The 25,373-nt window shown below is 35.6% G+C and overlaps 1 protein-coding gene across 33 annotated transcripts in view; it reads right to left on the reverse strand.

Moving 5' to 3' along the window:
• Positions 1–25,373, reverse strand: part of LOC143243348 (uncharacterized) — a 207,172-nt gene that overhangs the window by 124,688 nt on the left and 57,111 nt on the right. The gene's annotated exons all lie outside the window — the stretch shown is intronic.

The raw sequence follows: 25,373 nt of genomic DNA on the forward strand, positions 1-25,373 counted from the left end.
ACTTATATTTCCCCACAAAATATTACTTTCTCCTATTTCTTACGCTGACGTTAATATGAAAAAACAACAACATTAAATATATCCATCGTTGCTGAGCTGATGAATTTTTTTCTCATGTTGATGTGAGAAGAATTGAAAAAACTTCTAATATCAGATGAAACTGATACTTCATTTACTTTGTTTGTTTGTTTTTGAATTTCGCGCTAAATAACACGAGGGCTATCTGCGCTAGCCGTCCCTAATATAGCAGTATAAGACTAGAGGAAAAACAGTTAGTTATCTCCACCCACAGCAAACTCTCGAGCTACCCTTTTAACAACAAATAGTGTATTGACCGTCACATTATAATGCCCCCACGTTTGAAGGGTGAGTATGTTTGGTATGACGGGGATTCGAACCCGCGACCCTCAGATTACGAGTCGAGTACCTGAACCATTCTGGGCCTTTGACTTAGTAGAAAGCGGATTTCTCGATCCAAAGTGTGAAAGTCACTCAAATATTGCCATCTCGTGTTTAGTTTGGGTTGTTCTGATGAGATATAAAAGACAAGACATCACTGTATTGTAACATCTGATAACGATCGAACCTGAAATCATAACGTGGATATAAAAAACAGTCATTCCAGAAAGGTTTGGATTGTTCTGATTAGATATAAAAAAGACATAACTGTATTTTAATATCTGCCAATGACATTTGGTATTTCCTTCGAAGTCTGATTGGACATAAAAAGAAAACATTTGGTATTTCCTTAGTCATCAAACCCATGACCTATACTCGAGACTATCAATGTTTACATGGAAATGTTAACTTGAAAGGGGAAAACAAAACATGGTTGAAATGTTCTAGATGGTGTTGTGAATCTCATGAGTTAAGCCTACCCATTAAGCTAAACTGTGGGTCCAGATGAGATGGAGAAATTATTCAAAGCTATTCTAATCGATTCGATACAACTGACCAATCAAAGATTTATTAATTGATTGCTGCATTGACAGCGATACATAAAAGTGGGCACACCAGTATCGTTACCTGTTAAAAGATGGATTGGAATCATATATACAAATCCTTAGTTTTAATACTTTGTGAAACTAACACCACAGTGAAGCCCCAAAAATGTTGTCTTGAAATAGCAGCAGGTGGCACAATGCGTTAATAGATACGATGATTTTCCTAGCGATTATCAAATTAAAAATGTTCTTTCACCAATAAAGAATAAATATACAAATTATAGTATAACACACAGCGTGGTACCACTATTGCATAATTCATATACATTTCATAATTCATATTTTTATGTTTTTGCTTTTGGTTGTTTTAGAAGTTTCTCCGAGCCTCATTCATTAAGATCTATCGAAATAATCTGACATGATCGGTTTATGAAGAGACTCCATATTAGATTCTGTGCTGGTTCGTGGGGCAGGTGTTAACAATATTATTAAGGTCAGTGGATGTAAAGACGTAAAGTACTGCCCCCCAGTGGTATGTGTACGGACTTACAACGCTACAAACCGGGTTTCGATACCCGTTGTGGGCAGAGCAGGGATAGCCTATTGTGTAGCTTTGCGCTAAATTGGTTTGTTTGTTTTTTAATTTCGCACGAAGCAACTCATAGGTTATCTGTGCTAGCCGTCCATAATTTAGCAGTGTAACACCACAGGGAAGGTAGCTAGTCATAACCACCCACTGCTAACTCTTTTACCAACGAGTAGTGGGATTGACCGTCACATTATAACGCCCCCACGGCTCAAAAAGGGAGCATATTTGGCGCGACGGGGATGCGAACCCGCCGCCCTCAGATTACGAGTCGCACGACTTAACACGCTTGGCCACGCCGGGCCCTCTAAATTTGAAACAACAAGAACAACGTAAAATACTCATTGTTCAGGGTATAGAAAATCCCTTGAACTTTGGAAAAGACAAGTCAGTCACTAACATGAACTGATAATTATAATAACACAATGTTTGAAAATTGATAATTTAGTTTAACTAATATTTACAAATTACAAGCGTTACCATAATGTGGTTTTACTCGGATAATTTTAATTTTACGTATCTTTACGTTGATGGTGTGTGTTTTCTATATATTTACTAAATGTACCAATAATTCTGTAAATATATAGATAAACATTGAACTACGGACAATGACTGACTGTTGCAACACTTCTCTAAATATAGAGATAAACATTGAACTGCAACAACGACTGAATGTTGTAACACTTCTCTAAAGATGTTGACAAACACTGAACTACAACAATGACTGACTGTTGTGACACTTCTCTAAAGATTTAGATAAACATTGAACTACAACAATGACTGACTGTTGTAACACTTCTCCAGAGATATAGACAAACACTGAACTACAACAATGACTGACTGTTGTAACACTTCTCTAAAGATACAGAAAAACAACGAAACATCGTATAGGTTATTATGAATCTCTCTGTAAGACTCTTTGTAATGTTGACAGTTAAAGTGAATAAAACTTGGAATATGTAGAGGATGTGTTTAAAAATGAACAAGCACAACCAAAACTGAAACCCAACAGTTCTAGTAGAACCTTATGGTTCCTGTTTAATATAATAGTGGTGTTGGATATAATAGCGCTAAGTAAGCAGTTCATATTATAAATTTATATTTCTATACGTCTACAATATTTTAAAATTTTTAGTGAAATGTTCTTACCAGGCACTTCATTTTATGGCACCAAATTTGTAATTTTTCCTCAGTGAAAGCTACAAAGTTCGAAGGCTCTTGCTAGAGCCAGTTCAACCGAGAGGTCAGGAAGGTTGGAGAAATTTCCCTGGTGGGTCTATAAATGCTCTTGACAAAACTGACCAGAGCTGTAAATGGTTAATGAAGTTAAAACTCTCAGAAAAGACGCGTCTGTCGGTTGTCATTTTCAGAGATGTAGCTGTGCATCTCTGTTGTTTTTTCATGAATACAGGATGACACTCGTATTCCGGTCATTAAGTGCTTCATTAAGTGCTCCTCTTAAGTCTGAAAATTTCTTACCTTAGATGCTGAGCTTTTCTGCCTGTATGAAAAAAAAATGTAATAGAAACATATTCAAAACTCCCCCCACCTACTGTGGAAGTACACATTAAGTGATGAGTTATGGCATCACAGATGGCCTGGTTAGTTCCGTGCTTTTGATAGGTGGGTGAGACGTGACACATTTAAGGTGCTACAGTTTGTTCATTACGTATACTCCTGTAGGGGGCGTTACTTGTGAATAACCATATGTGTTATTTATGTTCTAGAACGTTTCTTAGATACCATAAATTTATTTGATTTTGTTAATCACTTTTTTTTATTCTTCAAGAAAATTAGCCACAAATTTAATGAAAAACATGAAACGTCAGTTCAGTGAAACGTCAATGAAAACATGAAACGTCAGTTTAATGAAAAACATGAAACGTGAACTCGTTTTCTTTTTTTTTTTTTTTCGGTGATTTTCAAAATTCTGTGTGGCGAGATAACAAGACGTTTACTTCTCCAAAGTAAATATATATATAAATAAACTAAAACAATGAGCATACCAATACTATCTATAAATAGTTTAAATTTTATTATTTATGATAAGTGATTGTTTTAATTTTCTTCAAATTTTCATAATTAATAGACACTTGTTATCTCAACAATTTATACTATCCAATAAGTCAGGTGTGACGTACAAAACACATACGATTAAGAAAATGGTTAGAGGTTTACGTTACTGATAGTATTTGCGATTCTGGTGTATCTAGAAGCCATAACTTAAAAGTTATTGATTCTGGTGTTCCTAGAAGTAGGTTAATGGGATTCTGGTGTATCTAGAAGCCATAACTTATAAGGTTAATGGGATTCTGGTGTATCTAGAAGCCATAACTTATGAGGTTAATGGGATTCTGGTGTATCTAGAAGCCATAACTTATAAGGTTAATGGGATTCTGGTGTATCTAGAAGCCATAACTTATAAGGTTAATGGGATTCTGGGATTCTGGTGTATCTAGAAGCCATAACTTATAAGATTAATGGGATTCTGGTGTATCTAGAAGCCGTAGCTTATGAGTTTAATTTGAATATATTTTATGCACCCGATATGTACGCTTAATATAGGAACTATTAAGATATCTAATTACTAAAGGGATTACAAAGATAATGTCAAAATGATTAATATGCTAATTAACTCTTTAAGGCATAATAATATAAACAATAGAATAGAAGTCAGAATCAATCTCGGAATTCAGATTTATTTACAATAATGAAACGATAATTTTAGAGCTACAGTTAATAAAAAAAACAGAAAATTACATGTACATGTATCTAACATACTGCAGTCGTCGTGGATCTAGCTTAATCTTTTTTTCTCCAAAACCTTACTTAGGCCTGCGAACTTGGTCTTAATGATAAATAAAATTTCACTACAATTCCATTTCGATTTCAGTTTTAATGTATTTTCAAACAAGTGTGTTTTAATTTGGGTAGAAAAGATAGCTTATATAATGTGTGTGTTTTTCTTATAGCAAAGCCACAACAGGCTATCTGCTGAGCACACCGAGGGGAATCGAACCCCTGAATTTAGCATTGTAAATTCGTAAACTTACCGCTGTACTAGCGGGGGGCATTTAAAAAGTGGGATTGACCGTCACATTATAACGTCCCCACGGCTGAAAGGACGAGCATGTTTAGAGTGACGGGGATTCCAACTCGCGATCTTCAGATTACGAGTCGAGTGCTTTAACCACCTGGCCATGCCGGGCCTAGTAATAAGTTGGCAAAAACGATTTATAAGAACCATTAGGTGATACATATTTTAGAAAATATACTAAACATTTTTACACAACTTTGGTTTGTCTTCTTAGGATATGATCCGTGGCATTTTTCAACTTGAAGTTGTTAGTATATTAAGAACACGTGCAACTTATTGATATTAATATTTTATACTACAGGGTGTTCGGAGAGTCACTGTACATTTATATATTTATTAACAGAGAAAACTGCACAGTGACTACTGTATATAGACTTATAATGCGCTAGAATCCTACAGATCTTCCCTAAAGAAAACAAACCAGTGTTCTGTCGAAACGTGTCGTATAATTCACCAAAAATAAACCGCTTCATTATGATCATAAACCGTTGTTTTCCAACTTATTATTATATTTGCATAATGTACTTCTATAATCAAGTGGGATCGCCTGTAACTGTTGGTAACACAATAAGCCACACACACATAGATATATAGATATCAGCGATAAAAAATTCCATAGACAGCAATAAGAAAAGGTTGACTGTTTGTCTTACTATTCTAGTTGACAATTTCCTGGGTCTTATCAGTACTGTGTTTCGAAACCATGCAAGTGAAATACTCAATGAAATCAGATAGGTCATTTGTGGTCCCACAGATGGCTCTATGGGCTGTTGGTGAACGTATTCAGCTAACATAGATGTACAACATAACAGATGACATTCAGCAGAAGGTAGCCTTCATAAAGAAGATAATAAGTTATTTGTATCCTATATATCAGGAACTAAAAGAAGACAACCTCTGGTATGATGTGAGGTTAACAGTCATAGATGTTTTCCTCTCTGTTTATGTCCCTACTACCTGTACAAACTTTGATTTTATTGGAATAGAAACACCAAAGTTATTGGAACTCTTTCTGGTTCCTGAATAAAACACGATCAATGGTCCATGTTTCTTAAAGTTGTGAAATGTATGACTGATTTCGTCTCTCTCCATATTAATGAAATAAGTCAGTATTCCTTAAAACGTGTACTGAAGCTTTAGTTCTTGAAAGTATACACGTTAGATACCTACCTCGTGAGTAGATGGACTAGATGACCAGGTCAGAAACTATGTCACTAATTTTCAAATAACGACAAATCTACAACAACCGCCGCCACAAGGGCTTTGTTCAGTTCTTTGTACTGAATAACGGAAGTTACTGTTAACTGTATGATACATCCACAGCTGAAAATGTTGAGCGTGTTTACAGGCATCATGTCTTGTATCACGGACTCATCGGTCATCGGTCTGCAGTCTAACACCATATAGGCTACGCCAGACTTGGGTATTCTTACAAATTTATTATTTTGTTTGAGCAAATTTAAAACATTTTTTTAATTGTCCACAAACAACACGTTCCATAAAACGGTAATTTACGTAAACTCAAAATCAAGCATAAAGTTTATGATGATAAAACTAACCACACCTTCAAGTTTATTCCAATCTCAAAATAAGATTTTCACACGACGAAATTATAAACACGAATCCAGTTTCGTCAACAATTTCTCACACTATAGGAAAACGACTGTGTATTTAAGCATGCACAAAAGTGAGTTGTGTATCAGAAGCATATTTGTGAAGAGCGAACTTAATGTTGCCTAATGGCCAATTCCCGATGTGTATCTAAAGTTTTCTATTTTAATAGCCATACTAGTTGTATCCAACTTATGATTGAGTGTATATATGAACTGACAACGCTTCCTCTATTCTGGGAAAGATTTCCTTTTAATCATGCGAGTTTCAACTTTACACGAACGATAGTTATTGTTTTAATCTGACAAACAAAGAGATAACCAAACATCTAGATTTCGAACGCTGTTTGTGAATATCAAATCTGGTTAGGAAAGAAATAAGTTCTACCCTTCTCTGCTATACTCGGATCACTGTTCAATCAGTGACTCGGTTGATTCAGTATCGACTTTTATCTCTAGGGTCTTCTATCACTTACACTTAACAAATTCCATGTTCTCCTAAGCCTAGGATCATCAGAAACTTAAGCTAACTGTAGCATATCTTAAATGTATATCAACGAATTAAAAGTATTTTTGTTATGATCTCGCGCACATATACGCCCCAGAAACCATTTTATTTGCCAGTAAGTGAACCGAAGTTAGTGTTAGCTCTTCTTTAAAACGTTATTGCTAAATGTTGATCCAATATGTAATTTCGGGAAACTTTCTTCGTACAGTGTGAATACAATGAGTACACTGCTCGTTTCTGAAAAGTTACTTTTCCCTAAAACAACTCAGTTTTACCAGAGGCATATTGAAAAAAAAAAAAAAGCTTTAGTCATGAAAAGTTGGATTGTTTCTTTTAATTTCGCGCAAAGCTACATGAGTGCTAACTGCATTAACCGTCCCTAATTTAGCAGTATAAAACTAGAGGGAAGGCAGCTAGCCATCACCACCCACCGTCGACTCTTGGGCTACTCTTTTACCAACGAAAAGTGGGATTGACCGTAATATTATAACGCCTCTGCTGCTGAAAGAGCAAGTATGTTGGTGTGACGGTGATTCGAACTCGCGACTCTCAGATTACGAGTCGAACGCCCTAACCATCTGACCATGCGGGGCATATCACGAAAGCTCGTACCTAGCACAGCGTGCTTCAAAACCACATTACATTGTATACTTATATCGCTTTTCCAACAGTTTGTAATTAGGTCCACAGCTAAACAAATGGAATATCTGTGCTCTGCCCAACATATCAAAACACGGATTCTCGCCGTGTAAGTCCGAAGACATACCGCTATGCCACTGAGAGGGGAGGGAGCTTCTCTAACAGACTGGCATTATTTTTATTATGGGGTATTGTGAGAATCAACGAATACTGGCCAGGGAATTTTAAGGATGAATCAACGTTATTCAGGATATCAATGAAAATTGTCCAGGATAGATAATACTTGCAGTGTCTTAATTTAGGGTTAGGTTTCATATTCTGATAAAGAATAACAGAAGTTATATTAAACACTTACTAAGACAGTTTTTGAGTCATCTTGTACCTGTACAAATAAATATCAATATTCTTATCTGGTGAAGCATAATTCCCTAGAACAAGTATTACTTATTTAAGATATAATCATTTCCAATAATGGGTTTCTTTAAATTCACCCTGTAGTATGAATTTGTATTGATAAATGTTATACGCTTTGTTTTCTTGGTTCATCTTAAAGTAATTCGCTTCTTTTACTAGTTTTGAATAATAAGAAACTTAGCTATAGTGTTTTACAAACTAAGTAAACAATTTTATTCTAAGTGTTTTGCGTGTTAGTGATTAAACACAAAGCTACACAATGGGCTATCTGTGCTTATTCACCACGGGTATTGAAACCCAGTTTTTAGCGGTGGGAGTACGCAGACATACCGCTGTGCCGTTGGGGAAGCAGTGTAAATAACGGGATATCTGGGCCGTGCCCATCACAGGTATTGAAATACAGTTTTCAAGCATTAACAGCCTTCAAACCTAATCGAGTGTCATTAAGTTGTAGAACATAAGTTTGATTTTAACTTCACGCGTTACTAGTCCCTAATTTAGCAGTGAAAGACTAGAGAGAAAGCGACTAATCATTATCACCCATTGCCAACTCTTGAGCTACTCTTTTACCAATACAAATAGTGGTATTAACCGTCAGATTATAACACTCCCACGACTGAAAGGGCGAGCATGTTTAGTGTGAGGGGGGATTCGAACCCTCGACCCTAAGATGAGGAGTAGAACGCTTTAACCGACCTGGCCATGCCAGGCCGATACGAAAGTATCACAACTCCGAGTATATTTTGTTAAAACAGTCAAAATCGGAAATTATTTTTATTTACAAATCTGTACTGCTTCCCCGTTTTGACTAGTAGTCTGTGTTATTGTGTTTTGTGTTTAATAAGGTTACACGTTGAACAACACTATCAATATCGGGATAAAAAAATAGATTTAGATGTTTGTTAGTTTTCTTCTGTTGTCGTTCTAGACAAATCAGATCTCGATAATAAAATTACTATATCTAATTCAAACAGCATACACTCATTCGATGAGAAAACCAGTACCGGCATGGCCAGGTGGTAAAGACACTCGACTCGTAATCTGAGGGTAGCGAGTTCCAATCCTCGTCACACCGAACATGCTCGCCCTTTCAGTCGTGGGAGTGTTATAATATTACGGTCAATTCGACGATTTGTGGATAAAAAAGTAACGCAAGAGTGGGTGGTGGTAACTAGCTTCTTTCCCTCTAAATCTTACACTGCTACATTAGGGACAGCTGACGCAGATAGCCCTCGTGTAGCTTTGCACGAAATTTGAAAACAAACAATCGATGAGAAAGAAGAGCATTCCTGTATCGTATATACAGATTTTTTCTCCGCGATTTTTATTGGTGTCTTCTATACGGGCTGGTAAAAATATTATATTGTATTTTAAAACAGTGTATGATATATACATATATAATCGGAATATTGTTTAAAACACTTCGTGTAAGATATACATATATAATCGGAATATTGTTTAAAATACTTCGTGTAAGATTTATGTTAAATAAAAGAAACCCCCTGTATTTAATAGTACTTGTACAATGTTATATTTGTAGGAAGCCACAGAACAACCGAGACTTTTTTCCTCGGTAATTTGTTTTCCATTTATCACGTTTTCTTGTTGTTTAAATGTGATATATATGAAAACATGGGCTGTTTTGTTGCAAGAACGTGGACACGTTTTTGACTGTTATTTTAACATGAAGAATAGTTTAGTTGCATCACTATGACAACGAACAATCTGAGTAAAACTTCTTTATGTTAGGTTAAAAGTTAAGTGTGTCGCTCACTGATCTTCTTCAGATCTTTTTGTCCGCTTTATGGGGGAGTTCCTCCCAGTGATCATATCTTCAATATCATCCTTTACTTAGCGGCTAAGACACTATATTTCATTTAAATTTTTGACAAAGTATTTTATGTGTGTGTGTTTTTCTTATAGCAAAGCCACATCGGGCTATCTACTGTGTTCATTGAAGGGAATCGAACCCCTAATTTTAGCATTGTAAATCCGTAGACTTGCCGCTGTACTAATGGAGGGTAAGCATTTTATACATTTTAAAAAATGATTAAGCATTGGGGCATTTTTACCGGAATTTTGAAAATTAGATCAAAGGGCATTATTTAACAAATACAATCAACGGTAAATCTCAAAGCTTACACTTGTCTTATACAGTTGAAACGAAACACATTTATGGAACCAATTGGAGTACTCGTTTTCTGGACAGAAGTTATGTAAGTTCATTATCTAATTGAAAGTTACTTAGGAGATCGAAAGTTGCTTCCCTTATATGTAATTGTAAACAAAACTAAGAAACGCCTATAAAAACTGCAAAACACAACATGTGAAACCATAAGTTTGCACGCATTTCATCGTGGACACAACAAACATTCATGTCACATTTGGTGAAGATCCACTAGGAGAAGGAGAGTATTGGTAAAAAAGAAACGTAAAACCGCCCAATAAAAACTGGAAAACGTAAAAAAATAAAAATTTATGTGTATTTTCCCATAAATCCAGTGAACTTCCATACCAAATTTCATAAAGATGCGTCCACGTGAGGTGAGATAGTGGTAAGAGAAAATGGGTGAGAAACGCTCATAAAAACCCAAAATTGAATGTTTATGTCTATCTCCTCATGGACCTAATGAGCCTCTATACCAAGTATGTAAAAGGCTCATATAGTAAATTCCCACTATGGCCTCAGAAATGTGATTTTTTTCCAATTTTGTCATCTGTTCACTCTAACATATGAAGAAGCAAACTGAAAAATTCGTTCCTATATCTCAGCAAATGTAATAAACATTTTACTGCGGACTCCTGCAACATAACTGCTGGTTCTTCTGTTTGTATTTTGTTATTTAAAGGCTTGGTTAATAAATCCTCTCTTATTTTGTTTCAAATAATCCACGGACAGCTGTGAAGGCTCTCCGCTATGTTAGGCCTTTGTTTTGTCCAGATCTTTACTTTTTATAATGTTGTTCTACAAAGATATCCTTTGGTCTTCCTTTGCGACTCTTCTAATTGAATACTGGCCTGTTGTTTGTCTTTTATGTCTGTTTTCTGCTTCTCAATAAATGCCCATAGTACAACTTGAGGTACATACTATTTATAAAACAGTAACTTTTTGCCAGACTTTGTTGAATGACTATTATATTTATTTCTTCTGATACAAGACAAAGTTCAATAATTATAAATGATTTTATTGTTAGTAGGATGCAGCTTACAATAATTGATTTGTTGTGAATCAGTTTTATTGTTAGTAAGAAGCAGCTTACAATAACTGATTGGCTGTGAATCATTTTTATTCTTTGCAAGTAACAGCTTACAATAAATGATTTGGTGTGAATCAGTTTTATTGTTAGAAGGCAGCAGCTCACAATAACTGATTTGTTGTGAATCATTTTTATTGTTTGCAGGCAACAGCTTACAATAACTTATTGGTTTTGAATCATTTTTATTATTAGCAGGTAACAGTTACGTAAGTCTTGTACCTTAAAGGTGAATTTTCAACAAATTTAATAATTACCTTAGAAACTGTACTTTGGTTAGGTAAAATTCCTGTGTGGTTGCCATATTTTTAAACACTTTAGTTTTTGAGTAATAAATGAAACAAAATATGCGATCCTCGAACACAAGTTCCTCTCGGTCGTTTGGCTGTTTCCGTGACGTTTTACAACTATGACGTAATAGTTGCCAAACACGCTTCGTTGCGCGCCGACCATTTTTTTCCTTTCAGTGGTGGTGTTTTATATAAATCTATCGGTGTTTTTTTTCGGATTCCATACCTTGTTATACAATTTTTTGTCTTGATATTGCTACTTTATGTTTGTTTTATGATAACATGGTTTACTGCGTTGCTTATGGTTGTAGAAAAGGAATATGTCGTATAAATTATACATTTATGGTAAATATTAAATTAACTAATCAGCCTGCTACATCTAGTTTAATTTTATAAACAGAATTATGACGTATAATTGAAATTCATTTTGTTACGAGTCATAAATACCCAGTACAATGATTGTGGAAGGACGGAGTATTAGTTACCATAGTCGGCAAAGTATAAACAAATAAAACCCAGTCTGTGATACCAATAATTTATAAACACCAGACAGGTTTCGAGATGCTTAAAATTGCACGTAAAATAATACAGACCATATTTGTTGTCATAACTTAGGCTTACCATTCTTCCACTGGCGGTATGACCGACTCGCAACCGGCCTGGATGCTATCAGCATCACTCACAGTTCCGCCACTTTCGTTCGTGGAACTGTCCTCATAACTAGAACTTGTCAGATCTGTGTCAAAAGTAACTGTTCTAGATTCATTCAGAGTAGATTAAAATTGATATAGCGCTACTCGACATTGTTCAGAACACAAAGTCAAAACAGACTCCGCCTCTGTTTCTCTCCATGCATTGGCCATGTTTATTTACATTCAATGCGCTGGCGTTGGTGGTTTGTTTGGCAACTATTACGTCACAGTACCTTTCCCAGCTGCAAACGTAAAAACTAAAACGTTCGGATTGCCACTCAGAATGGGCACATTCTGCACCAAGTTCTACGTTTCATTTATTAGCACATATTTTTATAAAAAATGTAAACCTGCAAAATTAATCAGTACGAGTAGTTCATTTCACAGCAAAGTTTTCTTTTTTCTGTAAAATTCACCTTTAAACAAGATATGATGTCAATATCCTTTATTAAAAAGTTTAATGTTTAATAAACAGTTCAGTAAATATGGGGAATTTATTTGACATTTTATGACCAATAAAAAAATTTGAATCAATAGTTTAATCAACTAATCGAAAGTTTATTGTTAACCAAACAATATCCTTTTTTTTTAAATTAGTATAATGATTCGTTTGTTTGTTTTGAATTTCGCACAAAGCTACGCGAGGGCTATCTGCACCAGCCGTCCCTAATTTAGCAGTGTAAGACTAGAGGGAAGGCAGATAGTTATCACTACCCACCGCCGCCAACTCTTGGGCTACTCTTTTACCAACAAATAGTGGGATAGACCGTCACATTATAACGCCCCCACGGCTGAAAGGGCGAGCATGTTTGGTGCAACTGGGGTTCGAACTCGCCATTCTCAGTTTATGAGTCGAACGACTTAACACGCTTGGCCATGCCGGACCTGGTATAACGAACTGTTTCCTTTTGTAATGTTTCATCATAATGTTCCAGGTGATCAACTTTAGACTTCGTGGAATACTATTTAAGATACTTTACTCTTGGAATACTATTTAAGATACTTTACCATTGGAATACTATTTAAGATACTTTACTCTTGGAATACTATTTAAGATACTTTTACATTTCTGGAATACTGTTTAGGAGACTTCTTGATTCTTGGAATTCTGCTGAGGGCACCATTTAATTATATGTGTTTTACACATTGAATAATGTACTGTTTTCATTATATGTCGAATAACGTATTTTGGCTAATCGATATACACTTTACTTTTCAGTAACAACCCTACTTTGTTCGATTTCAAAACGTTACTTCGACAAGCTAGTCTGATTATTTTACGCCCATTAAAAGCTTTCAGCTACCAATATAATCCTGACTCGCTAAACCGTATACTTTTTGTTATCAGAAATGACAGAAAATCGGGGAGTTCAAACGCAGATTCTATTTGCTGTATCTTCCATAATGGTTTCCTGGATTTTGTCACTGATATGTCTAAAGTCTCCGTAAGCTCTTCACAGTGTAATTTCTATTATTGTATTGACCGCTTTACTATCATTAGCTTCAAACTGTTTATTGGTTATATATTGTAATTGACATATTGTCTAATCGTATCTGTGACTTGTTTTCGACATATTTTAGACATCAAGTTGTATAAATGTAAATACATATATACATGTGTGTGTGTGTGTATGCTTCTGTATTAATATTACCATATATAAAACCAAAACGTATTTCTGTTCCGTGTTTTAGTGACGTTTAGACACGGGTGTTGAACAATGTTATAACAAAATATATTTATAATATTCAATGTAACAGCCTCTTTAATTCATGTTTTAAAAAGTCTGGAACTTTTCAAAAGCATTACAGCTAGCTTAAGTTTGTAAAAGTAAAATATTGTGAAATCGGAGTTGTTACTATTGTATAATTCTGTAAAGCGTGTATTTATCAATGTTATATGTTAATTTAGTTTGTGATCGGTTCAAATTGTTGCCAAAACTCATCTAGGTGAAAAGCTCAATTGGTACAATAAATCAGTACACTTTGTAATGTGATATGTCTGTTTATTTAATTTACATAGTGCTAAATATATAAACATGTAATTAATTGATTGATATGAATACTTGATGAAATTAGCTTATAAAAATTACAACAGCGCTGAATAATTGTTTAAGTTACTACCATTGTGACTTGTGAGATGAAGTACAACATAGAATTAAATAGTTTATTACAACACATATTTTGATTGGCAAAAGAGGCGCATTATATTTCTTAATATTACGACAAATATTTTTATTGGCTAAAGGAAGCAATTATATTTCTTGATATTACGACAGATATTTTCATTGGCTAAAGGAAGCAAATTATATTTCTTGATATTACGACAGATATTTTGACTGGCTAAAGGAAGCAAATTATATTTCTTGATATTACGACAGATATTTTGATTGGCTAAAGGAAGCAAATTATATTTCTTGATATTACGACAGATATTTTGATTGGCAAAAGGAGCCAAATTGTATTTTCGACATCTTTTACAAGACATGTTTGTTTGTTTGTAAATACACAGAAAGCTACACAATGGGCTATTAGTGCTCTGCCCACCACGAGTATCGAAACCAGGATTCTAGCGTTATAAGTCTTTTGGCGTAACGCTGCGTTAGTGGAGATATTTTTACGAGACTTAAACAATTTTAACTATTCTCCTAGAAGCATAATATATTGGTAATTTATTCATAAGTTTGTCTATATAGAAATCGGGTTTGTTGTTTGTTAAATAACCTTTAGTTTCTTACTTTTATTTTAAATATTTTCCATTATTTAAAACTTTATTTATAGTTCTTAATATATACAATAATATATTCTCTCTATGGCTTCTTTTTTTCAGAATATTATATATTAGGTGAATTTTTAAATCCAGTTGTTCAGATAAATGCACTACCACAACAACACTAGAACTAAAATGATACAGTTTTATTATTTTTATCAACCCAACGTTAACGGGTGAAAATGTCTTAAAACTTTATTTGAACTGTAACATAGTAAGAGACTTTTTGGTTTCGTCGTCACTGTATCAATCCCAAAATTCCATTCTTGAGTTGATAATTTATTTATCGTTAAATTATATTTATTTTCTTAACCTATAGTGCGTGGGGCGCCAAGACAAACCTGAAAAAGACGGTGAGGTTGCCATAAGAACGTTTCGTTAAGCAACGAAAAATGTTGTTAGTGACGTAGTTTTACCGGTAAGTGCGAAGTTGTAAGTGTGTTGTACATCATGGCGAATCTTTCTCATCTTAAACTGACCGATTCTAACTTAACGTACATTGATAATATTAAGGACGTTTCTTGGATTTGATTATTATCGAACGATTCGTGTTGTTATCGTTGCGCTACAGTAACGATAATCATTTTATTTTTCCAAAAACGTTGTGATTTGTTCGGAACTTCGAATCTCTCACCGGCTTCGTCGCTCAAAACCTAGAACCCTGTTTCTCAACGTTTCTGTAGCTGACCTGCTAGTTACCATGTTGACAGTGACGTCACAGATAATATGGAAAGTTACGGGTAGAACGGAGATTCTTTTGCTGTTCATTCAGAGTACTTTAGTTTCGTTTACTTACATGTTGGTTGGTATAACCCTGGATCGTTTGATTTGTGAATTTCGCACAAAGCTACTCAAGGGCTATCTGCGCTAGCCGTCTCTAATTTAGTAGTGTAAGACTAGAGGGAAAACAACTAGTCATCACCACCCACCGCCAACTCTTGGGCTTCTCTTTTACCAACGAATAGTGGGATTTAACGTAACATTATAAGTCCCCACGGCTGAAAGGGTGAGCATGTTTGGCGCGGCGGGGATGCGAACATGCTAACCTCAGATTACGAGTCGCACGCCTTAACACGCTTGACCACTCTTTAAACCCGCACATTTCTTCGTGGAAACTTTCCTTGGGAGCGTGGGTGGTCACTTTATTTCATTCAGTACTTCAAGTATAAATCAGTATTTATGTGGCTCTATCTTTTACACCCAGAAGTATCCAAGGTCACATCGCCAGCTGTACCTGGATGTTGTGTTTCTAACTGTATTCACCATCCCATGTAGTCTTTTGGTGGCCTTGTACTCACGAATTTTACTAGACATAAGGCGACAACCATCAGTAATGAGAAATTGCCAACAGACAGCGTCGGCCCTTCCTCGTGCAAAGGTGAAGACACTTATGATGGCTACGGCCACATTTGTTGCCATTATGATTACCAATTTGCCATGCACCATCCAGGAGATGGAAATGGCCTTTGGAAATCCAAAAGTCTTCGACAAGAAAACAGTGGCATCATCTCAGCCGGTAACAGCTGTATTAATCCTTATATATATATATCTTTCATTCCAAGCTTCATGCGTGGAATTGTTTCGTTTCTTCTATTAGCGCTGTCAAAAGTAGCACCACGTCGAGGATCCCACCTTGGCAGTCAAAACTTTCGAGAAAGCAAATTAGGTTTAAATAATGTCTTTCATTTCACTCATAATGTTACTGTTTACTACAACACAGATATATAAATATGAAATATAATAAAAAATATATCGTGTTTTTTAGGCGTACAAGCTTTCTATGAAATAATAGTGGCTAAGGAATGGTGCTCAGTGCTTCTTCATATAAAGTGTTTATTCTGCTCCAAATAGATTGACCAACACCAAGTGGTGTTTATTTTTTCAATTTTCTTTCTTCGACATCTGCTGAGTCTACCAAGGGGAATCGAACCCCTGATTTTTAGCGTTGTAAATCTTTAGACTTACCGCTGTACTAGCGGGGGACATTATTCGTTTGTACGACCAAAGACACAGGCTTAATTTATCGTGTGGAAAAGCTGCAGATGTATCAAGGATTTTAAATATATAAATAAACTGTATGGATAGTAAGTAATTAACAGTGGTGTAAATAATTAAAACAGATTTGTATTGTTTATTCTACGTAGAACACTGACTTACACCGTTAACTTTAAGACTCAAGGCAGACACTGAGTCTCCAACCTATTCTATGTGTTGCTGTTGACACAGTTTCTATCACCCATTTCTAGATGAGGACACACCAAACGGAATAATTTGAAAACGAGGCCTCTCACTGGAACAGAAAGTTCAGTGATCGTTTTTCTTGAAAAACAGACCAAAAATAGAAACCAAAACCTATTCAGCCACACCGTGCTTTCAGTCTAATAATATATATACCATGGACAAAGTAACTGATTTTTCTCGTGCAGTTAATTAGATGTATAAGAGACGTGAAATGTGTTAGCATTTCTGAATGCAATCCATGAAGGAGCTTTATTAAAAGCAAGGAAACTGGATGCTGCGTCTTTGGTGGGTTTTTTGTATGGAAGCAGTAGATAAATGTCAGGAAACATTTACAGTTGGTTTCTTTATCTTTTGACGAGTTCCATTTCTCACCGTTTCGTTTGTTGATCGAGTACCGACCGTCTCGGCAGGGTAAACATAAGGAAAGAACACGACTTCCTCACCCATTCCAAGAGCAAACGTTAGCATTTTATTATCTCTCATCTGAATGAAAGTTAGATTTTTCTGTTTCAAATGGTTCGTTTTCGTCTTTCGTTTCTTATTTCAACAAAAGCACTCACAGAGTGAAGTAAAGTTTTTAGATCAGTAAAGCAACAACTAAACTGAACTTTCTAAAGCATTTCCCTATATTTCATTCTAATGCGTCACTTTAAAAATCTTATCCAAGTTTAGCATACTCCATAAATCAGTGCATGCATCAGTATATTATGCATATTCTATCGAAAGACATACAAAGAAATTAAAACAGATGGCGCCACACAAACGTCTGTAGGTGTGTTTCTCCCATCAAAGCCACATTGGGCGATCGAACTTCCCTTTTAATTCCGCAGACTTACTTCTGTCCCACCAGAGGACGCAAACTTCTGATCGGTAGTTATTGATAATTAACATACGGAATAAAAAAAACATTTTGTGCTAAATGTGTATTAATAACGTTCAAAATCAACTTTCGATACACGTGATGGGCATCGTACAGAGATCCCATTGTGTAACTTTTCGCTTAACAACAAACACTCAAATCAATAAGTATCAGTCAGATTCAGGTAATTAAACAAATAAATATGTTCAAGTTATTTTAATTTTTCACAAATATTCATATGCATCACGAAAAAACCTTCCGAGGTTATGTGATTATAATATCGTTTTCATTTCTCTCCCGACAAAGAAAGGATTTTTTTTTCTAAAACATTTAAACAGAGTAAGCAATGTTTGCCCGGCATGGCCAAGTGTGTTAAGGCGTTCGACCCGTAAACCGAGGGTCGCGGATTTGAATCAAAGTCGCACCAAACATGCTCACCCTTTCAGCCGTGGGGGCGTTATAATGTTACGGTCAATCCCACTATTCGTTGGTAAAAGACTAGCCCAAGAGTTGGCGGTGGGTGGTGATGACTAGCTGCCTTTCCTCTAATCTTACACTGCAAAATTAGGGACGGCGAGCGCAGATAGCCCCCGCGTAGCTTTGCACGAAATTCAAAACGAACAAAAAAACGAACGTGAACAATGCTTTCCAGGTGGAGTATAGAAAATAGTACTTCTATAGCGTAAGGATACATTTCAAAGACAGTGACGGTCAAATCTCAATTATCGGACAGACAAGAGTGGCCCAGGAGTTAGCAGTGGGTGCTGTTGGTTAGCTAATTTCCCTTTAGTCTGTCAGTCCAATATAGAGAACGACTATATGAACCCTTATGTAGTGTTGCATAAACATTTTCAATAAATAAACAAGCAGATAAATTATGTGTTATCTACTGATAACTATGTGGCAAAAAAAGAATGTAGTGCATGATTTTGATTTAAAACTTGTGAATTTAATACAGTTCTTTGGTTATTTTGTATTTAGTATTTCATAGCCACCAAAATTATACCTCTGCTTGGATTCTAAGTTCACGCACCACGTGGTATATTTCTAAATTTTTCACTGATTGAAGGTTTGGTGTTTCTTTGAGTAACATTAAAAGAGCATTTGGAATATCATTCCTTTAAAAAAAATCGTTTAGTTCAGTCAAGTGGTAATATAAAGAAAAAATTCAATGGTTGCAAACTGAAATCGAATTTTCGACCCGGATGACACCTTATTCGCGCGTGCGTTAAGCAACTGGGAAGAGCAGGTTTTAAATCAAATGGTGTAATAGATTGTTGCTTTTATAAAGCAGCCGAAAGTGTAGAGCGTGTTTATGGAAATCATATCTACGATATTATCCTCTTCAATTCTTAGTCTAGCACGCTAACCACCAGGCTGCGCGCAGTTTGACTAGATTGGAACTTTTCTATTTGGGGCAATATATAAAAGACATGCCCTAGTGTCAACGCTATGAACTAACTTCACTATAAAATCATTCTTAAAACCTAAACGTTAAATTTAAGTAAAGAGAACAAGGAAAATTCTTAATAATATAAATTATACAAATGTTTCTTCGAGTATTTTGTTAATAAGCACAACATGCAGCACACTATTTGTGCTGGTAGAATAGCGGTAAGATTTTGTACTACAACGCTAAAATCCGGAATCCTAATCCCCAAAGTAGACGCAGCAGATAGTATTTCATCCAAAACGAAATTTCGTGCAAAGTGATTTAAAATAGACTATGTATAACATTAATTGTAATCACAAAAATATATATATATATTCCTGATGTTCTAAAAACACGTAGATCAAAGAAAGTCCTACAATAGTGACAATAATAATACCACTATAATATATTAATGTGTTAACATGAATTTCTGGGTTATAGATTTCTCGTTTTAGTTGGTGCGACCTCCACGCCAAAGTATTTTTTATTGTATTGTTGATATGCATCTCACAAAAAGGTCTTGGAGCCTAGTTGTAGTTAGGAGTGAATCATCACAATGGACAATATGCCAAGTGACCCCTTAGGGACTGAACTAGAATTGTTTGTGATATAATTTCTAAAGTTTAACTCTGAGGTGTGAAACTCGTTTTAGTATAATGTGTTTGACCCTCTGTAGGTTTGTTCATACGTGTCTTCAAATATCGAACAACGATTAAAAGCAGTTGAAATGTCAGAGAAATCGGGTTAAAATTGTTCCGTCAGAAAGGGAAACTGTTTGATATTAGAAACCTTAAACCATATTTTTGGTCAGAATCATAACTTCACAGGTACCTTATTTAAGTACCATAGATGTTCTTTCTATGATCACTGCGATGAATTGGCAGTAAGTGTCCGGACTTACAACGCTACATTCCAAAATTCGATTCCCCATGGAGCGAATAACATTTAGTTCTCAGTAGCTTTTCATGTTTTGAAATAAGAATTTTGACTCTCATATTTTCAAAAATACAGCAACAATATACAAGCAAAATGTCCATAAGCACCATTATATAGAAACTATTTTAAACAATCGTGTTGTTGAGAATACAGATTTGGAACGAATTCCCTCAGCTGCAGGTAGGCGGCGCCAGTAAACACATCACGAAGCTCTTCTGTGGGGTAGGTGTATATATATCAGGCTTAGAAGGTACGAGAGAGACTGTCGAATAGACAAGAACTATGGACAAACGTTATCACAAGGGTAGGAAATCTGGTGTTCTGTGTCCACCACAACAGGTGATACACGAGTGAGGTTTATTATCAGGTTTATTAATCTCATGGTCTGGCCTGGCATAAATATTTAAAACAAATGATTTTCTTAATGTTAAGTAACTCCCCTAGTGTCATATAATACGTCTGGGTATAATACCATACATGGGATTTTGTATTTTTAATTTTTTTTCTCATTTTCTTCTACTTATTTGTTTCAACAAAACGTGAATTGAAGGACGTAGAAGTTTTGTTTGTTTATAAATTTTGCGCAAAGCTATTTGAGGGCTACCTGCGCTAGCCGTCCGTAATTCTGCAGTGTAAGAGTAGAGGGAAGGCAGCTAGCCATCACCATCCACCACCAACTCCTGGGTTACTCTTTTACCAACGAATAGCGGGATTGACTGTCACTTTATAACGCCCACACGGCTGTAAGGGTTAGTATATTTGGTGCGACGGGGATTCGAACCCGTGGTTTACGAGTCGAACGCCTTAACCCACCTGGCCATGCCGGACCTTATAGAGATTTTCTTTTCAACTAAAGTAAGTTGATATAAGCCAGTAAGTTTCGTTTGAAAACATTTAGTTAAGTATAATGGTGAAAGTGGAAGAAAGTTTATTATTCCTGTCATGAACTTGTACTTCGTGTTTTATAATTAATTTATGACTCCACTGTTATCATGCAATACACTCCAGTACATGTAAAATGATTCTTTGACATCAATTTGTTTGGAACAAAATTCACAAGCGTTTTGGTTGCTTCTTGTGGCATAGTTTATCATACTAGACTTGTTCATTGAGGAAACCAGTCTTCCCAGTAGCTCGGTGGTATGTCTGCGGACTTACAATGCTTGAAAACAAGTTTAGATTCTAAATGTGGGCTAATAGCCTGGTTGAGAAAATATTTTATATAGAAGAGCGAACAACGTTTCGACCTTCTTTGGTCATCGTCAGGTTCACAAAGAAAGAGGTAACTGACCGAAAGCTGACCACATATTTCGAAGGGGTTGTGTAAATGAGTGTCGGAAGTGGAGGGCGGTGTTCGATGTTTGAAGGCCTGGCATGGCCAAGCGCGTAAGGCGTGCGACTCGTAATCCGAGGGTCGCGGGTTCGCGCCCGCGTTGCGCTAAACATGCTCGCTCTCCCAGCCGTGGGGGTGTATAATGTGACGGTCAATCCCACTATTCGTTGGTAAAAGAGTAGCCCAAGAGTTGGCGGTGGGTGGTGATGACTAGCTGCCTTCCCTCTAGTCTTACACTGCTAAATTAGGGACGGCTAGCACAGATAACCCTCGAGTAGCTTTGTGCGAAATTCCAAAAACAAAAAACAACGATGTTTGAATATAATTATATCTATATTAATATAGGTATAAAAGCGTTCCTTTACACTGACAAACACCACACCAACATTATTTATAAAATACAATTTGATAACTGCCACGACTTCTATATTGGAGAAACAAGTAGAAAAATGGAAACCAGATTCAAAGAACATAAAAAGTCACCTTCACACGTTTTCGAACACTGCAAGTCAAATAAACACAACATAACCATAGAAAACACTCAAATGTTAAATAAAGAAGCAAACAAACGGAAAATTAAAGAAACCTTACTTATACAACAACTTAAACCCAAAATAAACTTCAGCCGTGGGGGCGTTATAATGTGCGGTCAATCCCACTATTCGTTGGTAAAAGAGTAGCCCAAGAGTTGGCGGTGCATGGTGATGACTAGCTGCCTTCCCTCGAGTCTTACACTGCTAAATTACGGACGGCTAGCACAGACAGCCCGCGAGTAGATTTGTGCGAAATCCAAAACAAACAAACAATACAGTGGATGGTGGTTCAGAGTTATATTAGTTATTTTGCATAACTGGTTGGGCCCCTTCACTCTAGTATTACTTGTCTGCTACACTACTAATTAATTCCTTACCTTCATATTTGGGGCTGGAATGCCAATTTCAGGAGGTACGTTTATCTTACTTACCCCATATGGTGATATATTATTACTTTGATTTCTTCTTCTTTACTTTGGAGAGCAGTCATTTTCCCACAGTTGTTTGCTGGTAGTAAAGGGTGATATAGATGTGGGTCGTCATGGGCTCGAACACCCACATCTCGCTGTCCTAATTTCAACTGATTTTGATTATTTTATTGCTCTTGAATTTCTTCATGTGACACTGGAGAGTGGAGGTTAAAACTGACATTCAGTGCTTCCAACCACAATGTGGTTTCTACGTCATCTGACAGTGTTTCCAACTACAATGTAGTTTCTACGTCATCAGTCACCTTCAAAATCTAGACTACAGTTTATATATCACATTATAGCCTGTATCCTGGGGATCCTTTTAATTGGTGCAGCGTCTTTGATTTTGTTCGGATTTATTTTTGTGTTTATTACAAATATATGTTATACAATATATTAATTACAGAAATGTAAGCTGATTTGTTATCGATAAGTGTTATACCTATGAAACGTTATAAATGCAAAACTATGCCATGAAAATTAAATGTAGAACTGTTTGTTTATTTTTGTTTAAAGTTAGCTACACAAATACACAATGGGCTATCTGTGGCTGCCCATCACGCTTACCTAAACTTATTTTCTAGCATTATAAGTCCACAGAAATATAGAAGTGAGAGCCATTGAGTCATTGTTTAAGTAACACATATTAACACATACCTGCATAAAAGATAGTGGAGTTTTACATAAGTAAAAAAAAAATAACGTATTTAAAAATGTAAAATATGCCATATATCTGAAGTCTTATTTTTTAATAGAGTAAAACTACATTTACTAAAATCATAGTGTGTTGTTGTTTTCAATCATAAGATACTTTTAAAGTGACTCTAAAAGCGAAAACTATAAATCTAGTGTTATAACATGAAAAGATCAATGTTGACACTTCGTCTTGTGGTGATGGCATCACTTCTAGCAGCTCGCCCTCTGACATTAGTGACATGATCATGTTATGCTGCCTGATAACATCCTCGTTTTGGAAAAACATGGGTTTTCATATTAAGTATTTGAAAAAAATTTGATATTAAATTTGGTTATTACTCCAAGTTGTATATTAATTAATTTAATTTTGCATATCACATACATATCCATCACCTAATTAATTTATTAATATTTAATTAAATAAAGTACTACTTAGATATTAATTGAGAATTTGCACTTAAACATATATTAATCACATTATTAATTAATCTCTAATCAATAAATCTCCCACAGTAACACCAACCTACCTCCTGGTATTGCCCATTGGCAGATAGTACATGTCCAGCAAGATCTGCTCACATCTCTGATGATTCCTGGGCAATGAACATAACTAGTGGATCTATCCGCTATCTTCTTTGCTCTTAGGTGTTCTTGCACAGTCAACTCGTGAATTTGTTCCATCAGTTGAGTCCTGTATTCTGTTGTTATGATTTGCTACACTTTCCCAGTATACTTTCTCTGTTTGATTTGGTACAACAATTCCTTCTAATATTCTGCTCCATAAGTGCTTTACCCCTTTGTCTTCTCCTCGATTTTTCCTTATTAATTGTCACAAAGATGGTGCAGTGAAAAGTGTTTCTTTTACGCTTCCTTCAATTCCTGCAAACCTACCTTCGTGATATCACCTTTTGACCTTTGTAAGATCTTCGTGTTATGTTTGCTCTTATTTTTTTGAGTTCTATTGGTGACTGCCAGTGCTTCTTCGTTTATATATATATATGTTTTTCATAGATATAGTCTTTGATAGGTCTGATATAGCACTCCCTTTTGTTTCTCTATTATGTTGGTACCATCTCCTTTGTCTTCTGTTAAATTTTCTCCCAGGTATTGTCCCAAAGTTTCTGCAATGGAGGGACTTTCTTTTATGATTCCTTCAGTTCCCACAAACCTGCATTCTGGATGTCCCCTTTTGACACTTGTAAGGTCTTAGTGTCTTGCTTGCTCTTCTTTTCTTGACCACTAGTGGTGACCACCAATGGTTCATCAATCTTCTTTCGGTCTGGTATCTGAGATTCTACTAACTGGTATGTTTTAAACAATTTGGTCAAATATGGATGTTTTATACTGTTGTCTCCAGGTCTCCCACATAATATAGTGCATTTATCTTTATTTTCTTATGGGACACTTTCTCTTTGTCCCATCAATAAGTACACACACACACTCACATGTGCAGTTTGCCTCTCATTTGGTCATAATATAGTAAACTGGTTCTCACTACTGCAAACAATTTCTTGTAGGCACTTCACTCTTAAGTCCCCAACATATTCTTCACTCACTGGCATGTTGTGATTTGCTGGTACTTCTGAATATCTGTAACATGCTCCAATCACTATTGGCACTGTTGATCCATTTGTTAACTTAAGTTGATTGTTAATCGTGTACTGATTAACCATGGAAATGGAACTTCCTTCTCATGGTATATCTGGCATCTTTTATTGATTCTCTTTCTTTTGGCAGCAGCATCTATGCTGACAGTCAAACTTTCTAGTTTCTTAACAACACCATCTATATAAGTTGCTAAAGCAGCTTTATACTGAGATTTCTGCTGTTGCTTGTTAGTAATGGACTTCCATTCCTTCGCAACGTTACATATTTTATTAATAATATTTTTTTATCCATTTGTCTGTTAACCCCATGTAACCTTTGGTAGACTCCTGTTTCTAGTCAACTACCAGTTTTTGTTTTAAATAATAATCTCTTCAAAATAAGACAAACGTATGTACAAAAATTATTTACACCATGAAATATCACAGTTGTATCCAAAACTCTAAATAATTAATCTTTATTTTCAA

The sequence above is a fragment of the Tachypleus tridentatus genome, unplaced genomic scaffold (genome assembly GCF_004210375.1).
Source record: "Tachypleus tridentatus isolate NWPU-2018 unplaced genomic scaffold, ASM421037v1 Hic_cluster_2, whole genome shotgun sequence".
Taxonomy (NCBI): Eukaryota; Metazoa; Arthropoda; class Merostomata; order Xiphosura; family Limulidae; genus Tachypleus; species Tachypleus tridentatus.